The 6,330-nt window shown below is 40.9% G+C and overlaps 1 pseudogene; it reads left to right on the plus strand.

Annotated features, from left to right (window-relative positions):
- Positions 1-5,562: 5,562 nt before the first annotated feature.
- Positions 5,563-5,970, plus strand: LOC105242329 (annotated as a pseudogene).
- Positions 5,971-6,330: the final 360 nt, after the last annotated feature.

Here is a 6,330-nt window from a genome sequence, read left to right on the forward strand (position 1 = left end):
CTTCCTCTAACTGGTGGGGTAGCAGGGGAGCATCAAATCTGATGGTCAAAATTCCATCAAAACCTCTAGCCATTCAAAGTTTTTGGAGAGAAATGATATCCCTTACAGATGATCAGCTAGGATGAATATCCCTGTGGCACAAAGCAACATGCACTTGACTGCTGTTTGCTGTGTACACAGAATGAGTGTGTAAGTCCAGGGCGTGGGGAGACCACTGTGTGAGCGTGTTATGGGTGTGTCTGTGAAGGAGCAGGAATATTTTTCTCAACATTCTGTTAATGAAGCCGCAGTTCATTGGTTGCTAAGGGGTGGAACCAAGGGATACAATAGTCAATACGTTTCATCCGAAAGACCTAGTTTTGAAATAAATTTATCAGTAATGCAATAAACCATATTCCATGTGAGCTTTTCTCTGATCAAAAGAAGAGATACTGAAGGTTTATTTTTCACGAAGAAAAAATTTCGACTTCTCCGTAAACGTACCTTTGTTTATTTGTAGAGCTGTTTCCTATTTTTTCTTATCAAAATACTTCAGCTGTAGCTCAATAAATCGAGTAGGTATAAGAGGGTCTGTCCCAACCAAGTCAGATGAGTGTTTTTCACCACGGGCCTGAAGCAGATCCACTATGTTAGGAATTACAGCACTTTAAAAAAATAAAAGGGAAAAGTATTTTTGTTCCAGTGAGTATCTCCTGTGGGAAAAAAAGGCAGATGGAAAGAATAGCAATGATGAAACAAAATTAATATATCTGTATTATATAACCACCAAAACAGCTGCCATGCAACATTTCTATGTTTCCTTTTGCAAGTAATGTGCATTTTTTTCTTTGAATATGAGTTTATGCTTGAGTAGGTGGCAGCTTAGCCTTAAAGGCCTATGCTCAGATCATTGATTTCTGCCCCTTTAAGAAGGTTTTGTGTTTCTGTGCCCAGTACCGTTATGTGCTGCTCTCAGAGTTTAGCAGTCAGAAAGTGTATTTGTTTCCCTATTTCCTATTTTTTTGGCTGTACATGTTTATTTCTCTATTTCCGATTTCTTGGCTGTGTTGGGGGCTGGGGTGTCTATCTTACTTTTGTCCTCATGGATCATGTACATGTGTGAAATCAAATTCCTAGGAAATGTATTCTAATTCCCTCTAAGCAACATATGAAAATGCTTTATTATTGGAGACTGAATGTATTCCAGTTTGCTGACAAATTCAGCTCTGGGGTATTATCAAAAATTGGAGATTATTTTTTTCTCCTGTTTCTTTCTGTGGAAGAGTCAATAGTATTGAACAAGAAAAAAAAATTGTGTTCCTTTTTGGCCACAGAATAAGTGTAGCCCTTAGGGGTGGTAAGAGAGTTAATCATGTGTCCTAAATTGAGCTGGGGGCCATGTACCTCTTGCATCCAGTTAACTAATCTTTAATTTTTGTACCCGGCACACAGCCAGCACGTCCACTTACCAGGGAGAGATGATTAAGAAGAATGTTGTAAAAAAGCTGAACATAATTCACTATCACCAAATATAGGAGGCGTCTCTGAAATTGACCAATTTGCCCCCACAGAATGCAATGACATAATCCCAATTGTGGAAAAAAAAAAAAAAGAATCCAACTTGATTGGGATAGGTGAGGCAAACCAAAAACAAAAAAACTTTGGCCCACGAGTCATTTCCGTTTGGAAATATTTCTAAAGATTGAACTTAGGCTGCGGTGCCTGTATCAACGCGATCTGCACGCTGCCACAGAGCAGCCACGGCGCTGAACCCGGAAGCTCAAGGTAGGAGAAAATTCAGTGGACAGAGTCGACCTTCTGAAGATGCTCTTCTCAGAGCTTCCTGAGACTTTCCAGAGGGATGGTTTCCAAACTATGTTTAGCCAGAGGGGAAAAAAAAGATTTTGCCAGCTGTAAACACTGGATTTGATTTTCTGCAGCCTATTTCCAGCATCAGAACAATTTCTGCTTCTACCTTATAACCCACCACAGCCCAGGATTTTAAGAATTTTATCTGGAAGTATCTCAACATAGTTTTTTTTTTTTTTTAAAGAAAATTAGCACAGAGAAAATATTTTTTTTAAAAAACTACTTTCCAATTAAACATACAGTATCCAGTGTACATGTTATAGACATATAACTTGTATTTTATTCACACATAGAGATTTGAATCAAGTAGGCACTCTGTCCCTATTCCCTGTATGGAAAGTTCCAAGAGAAGGGTCTACACGTGGCTTTTTTTCCAGGTATGTGTAATCTCTGGAACACGTTTCACAGGACGCTACTCAGGTGCTTCAATTAACGGGACAAAACAACTATTACACCTGCAGAAAACAAATGGCTACGGGGCTCCTGAGCGGCTCAGTCGGTTAAGTGTCTGCCTTTGGCTCAGGTCATGATTTCAGGATCTTGGGATCGAGCCCCACATCAGGCTCCCTGCTCAGTGGGGAGTCTGCTTCTCTAGCTCCCTCTGCCCCTCCCCCTGCTTGTGCTCTCTCTCTCTCTCTAATAAATAAAGTCTTTTAAAAAAAATAAATTAAAAAAAAGAAAAGAAATGGCTGATTTATTTAACATAAAAATGAGTGTTACAAATCGGTAAGAAAAAGATAAACAATCCTGTGGAAAGTAGGCAAAGGATACACACAAATAATTCAGGAAAAACAAACAAACAAAAAACCCAGGGAGTAGACATATAAAAATATACTTAACCTTGCTCATGGTTTAAAAATTCCTGGGTGGCTCAGTCTGTTTAGCATCTGCCTTCGGCTCAGGTCTTGATCCCAGGGTCCCAGGATCAAGTCCAGCATCAGGTTCCCTGCTCCGTGGGGAGCCTGCTTCTCTCTCTCCCTCTGCCTGCTGCTCTCTCTGCTTGTGCATGCTCTCTCTCTCTCTCTGACAAATAAATAAATAATATATATTTTAAAAATTCTAGGGATGATGATATAGCAATTTTCACTTTCAGTTGGCAAAAAAGAGGGATGGTAAAACCAAGAGAAGATGTGAGGAAACAGTTACTTGCATACATATTCATTGAGTGTGTTAATTGATACAGTGTTTGGTGGTGGGAGTTTTGCAATGTCAAAGTTGATCCAGAAACTTCACTTCTGGGAATGTAATCTATAGAAAAGCTCACAGAAGTACACAAAGACAAAAATGTATGTGAATGATGATTGCATCATAGTTCCCAACAGCTGACAACTGCAAACAAACCACAGAAAAGAATGAGGTAGAGACACAGGTCCTCACGTAGAGTGTTCCAAGAGGCAGTCGAAAGGAAAAAGGGCCAGTTACAAAAAATGATTTAGAAAAGGATTCCATTTTTGTTCTGTGTGAAAGAAAAAAAAATGTGATGGCATATATACTAAAATGTAAATGCTGGTTGTTTCTGGGAGTTGGCGTCTGGGAGCACCTTCTGTTTCTACCTTCTGTATTTCTGTCAGGTTTGATTCCAGATGAAAGGTAAAATAAAAATAGTTTTAAAAAATCACAGTACAAACGTCACTTATGTAGTTTTCTTGCCAAACATGTTAGTTCTGAATCTAAATATGAGGAAACAACCGCATAAATCCAGCTTGTATGATGCTCTGCAAGAGAACCAGCCTGGACTCCCCAAATTTATCAATGTTATGAAGAATGAAAAGGGGACTCTTCTAGACTAAGAATAACTGAAGAGAGCCGACAACTAAAGGCAATATGTGATTCTTGATTGGATCCTGAATGCATAAAAAAAAATTATAAAGGAAGTTTTAAGACACAACTGCCTTGGTGAATCCAGGTAAAAGAATAGCATTTCTAGAATGATATTTTGGGAAATGCTAGTATAGGAAATGCCCCATTAACTGAAATGTATTGTACCCCTTTATGCTAGCTCTTCCCATGGATACATTATCTCATTTAATCTTTGTTATTTATTGAAAAAAAAAGATGGTTTCCTATGATTGCTGAGGGATACCAATACATTCAATTCTAGAATATCTTACCTGAGTTATAGATTTCCAATTGGTGCCTAGATGCCACCTAGGGTCTACTACAAAGTTAGGGAATTTCAAAGCTGGAGGATATCTTTGATGTTACGTGGGTTCAACCCTTATCATTTTACAAATGAGCAAAGGGCCCTAGATGGGTGAGGGACTTACCAAAGTTAACTCAAAAGAGCGCTGGTTTTGGAAATCTTGCCCCTAAGTTTAGAATTCATACAATAAAACCATTAAGATGTATTCAACACTTGCTAAACATCACCAGTGGAGTCGGCATCATAATGGCCTGTCCTGAGATGAGCCCCTTCTGCATGGAAAGAGGCTTACCACTGAGGGAGGAATTGTATGATAATCCTCAAGGAGCAAAGAGCCTCAGACTCCCAGCACTGTAATAATGCAGGCAGTCTGCCGAGTCCCAGCCGAACCAAGACATGCCCTTTGCTTGACTTTTTTATTACATAAGAAAGCACGAGGAGTTCAAGCCAACACTTTTTTCTCCCTAAAAAAAAAAAAAGAAAAGAAAAGAAAAAGAAAAAAGAAATGACTGCTTATGGAAGATGGATAACAAGAGTCCTGAGTCCTTTACTTCTCTTCCTGATAAACATTTCCTCGCAGCACATTCCCAGCAGGACTCATCCCATCTGGTAGAAGGATGGAAGAGAGATTAAATCACTTTTCCTTTATAAAATGTGCAGATTGACGTTTCCCATTTTCTATCTCTCTCTGAGAATCGTCTCCTGACCTGCACAGCAGAGTTCAGGAAATCAAAAAGCTCTTCTCCCTAAATGGTTTATCAGGAAATGATTCCCCTGACCAGCTTATGCCCACTCCTCAGGGGCCAGTGGAAGTCCCACACTGGTGATGGTGACGCCGTGACTTCTCCTTGCAGTGGGCCAGATACTGGGGGCAGGGCAGGCAAAGGGCTTGAGAGGGCACAGGGAGCCGCAAAGGTGTCCAAGGCCAAAGTCTGCAGAGGTATGCAGAGTCTGTGTATCTGGAAGAACACATGCAGTGTGAAGTCCAGAGGCCACTGAAATTGAAGTTGCTAAGTTGAGGGTGTGGATATGAACAGAAGTGGGCTTGTAGCCCAGGCAAGTCAGGATGGGCAAGAGGGTCTCTGGAGGAAGCCCCGGATTCCAGCTGGCAGGTGCATCTCACCACGTGTGGTTGGCAGCGCCTGGTGTTTTGAAGTGGCTGAAGTGGCCAGGATCAGTGCACCTGGAAAAGCCACTGGTCCGCGAACGAAACTAAGAGCACCAGGGTCTGAGTTAGGTCTGAAGTGGAAACTGGATCCCGACACCCAAAGAGGTCAATAGGGTGTAAAGTCAAGGACAAAGCCATTGTTAGTCCAAGAAGCATGTTTGGCAAATCAAGGGAGGAGCAAGAATGCCAGTGTGAAGCCAGGGAGAGCAGGCAGCCATGGTGGTCAGTGTCGGAGGAGTGCAGTACAGCGCAGGGGTGGGGTGGGCTAGAATGATTCCAGGACTAAGGAGTGGATGGGACAGCCACTCTTCATTCTGTTCCTGCACTCTGAATGAGACATGACTTGTGCCATTAAACGTACCACCAGAAATTTCTGCTGTAGGCTTGAGTGGCTGGTATCAAGATGGGCAAGTTCATGAAACTCTGGAAGGTGGTGCTTGTCCTGGCTGGATGCTACTCTGGACACAAAGCAGTCATCATGAAGGATATTGATGACGGTACCCCAGACCATCCTTACAGCCATGTTCTGGTGGCTGGAATTGACCAGTAGCCTGGCCAAAGTGACAGCTGCCATGAGTAAGAAGAAAATCACCATGAGGTCAAAGATCAAGCCCTCTGCAAAAGTTTATAACTATGATCACTCATGCCCACAAGGTATTCTGTGGATATCCCCTTGGACAAAACTGTCATCAACAAGGATGTCTTCTGAGACCCTGCTCCTAGACGCAAGGCCTGACAAGAGGCCAAGGTCAAGTTCGAGAAGTATAAGACCAGAAAGAACAAATAGGTCTTCCAGAAGCTGCAGTTTTAGATGTTTTGTTTCACTCATTAAAAATAGCACAGAAAAAAGTATCACCAGCATGACTATAGTTAATAACACTGTATTACATATTTGAAATTGCTAAGAGAGCAGATCTCAAAAGTTCTCATCACAAGAAAAAAATTTTGTAACTATGAACAGTGACAGATATTAATAGACTTATTGTGGTGATCATTTTGCAATATATATTTGTATAAAATCATTTCAATTTCATATATTGAAACTAATATAATGTTATATGTCAATTTTACCTCAATAAAAAAAAGGTAGTACCAGTAACTTTGTTTACTCTGTTGCCTTGCAATTAATTGAGAATATGAAGGAGAAAAGAGAACTTTGCTTATGGGGAAG

The sequence above is a fragment of the Ailuropoda melanoleuca genome, chromosome 4 (genome assembly GCF_002007445.2).
Source record: "Ailuropoda melanoleuca isolate Jingjing chromosome 4, ASM200744v2, whole genome shotgun sequence".
NCBI classification, from domain to species: domain Eukaryota; kingdom Metazoa; phylum Chordata; class Mammalia; order Carnivora; family Ursidae; genus Ailuropoda; species Ailuropoda melanoleuca.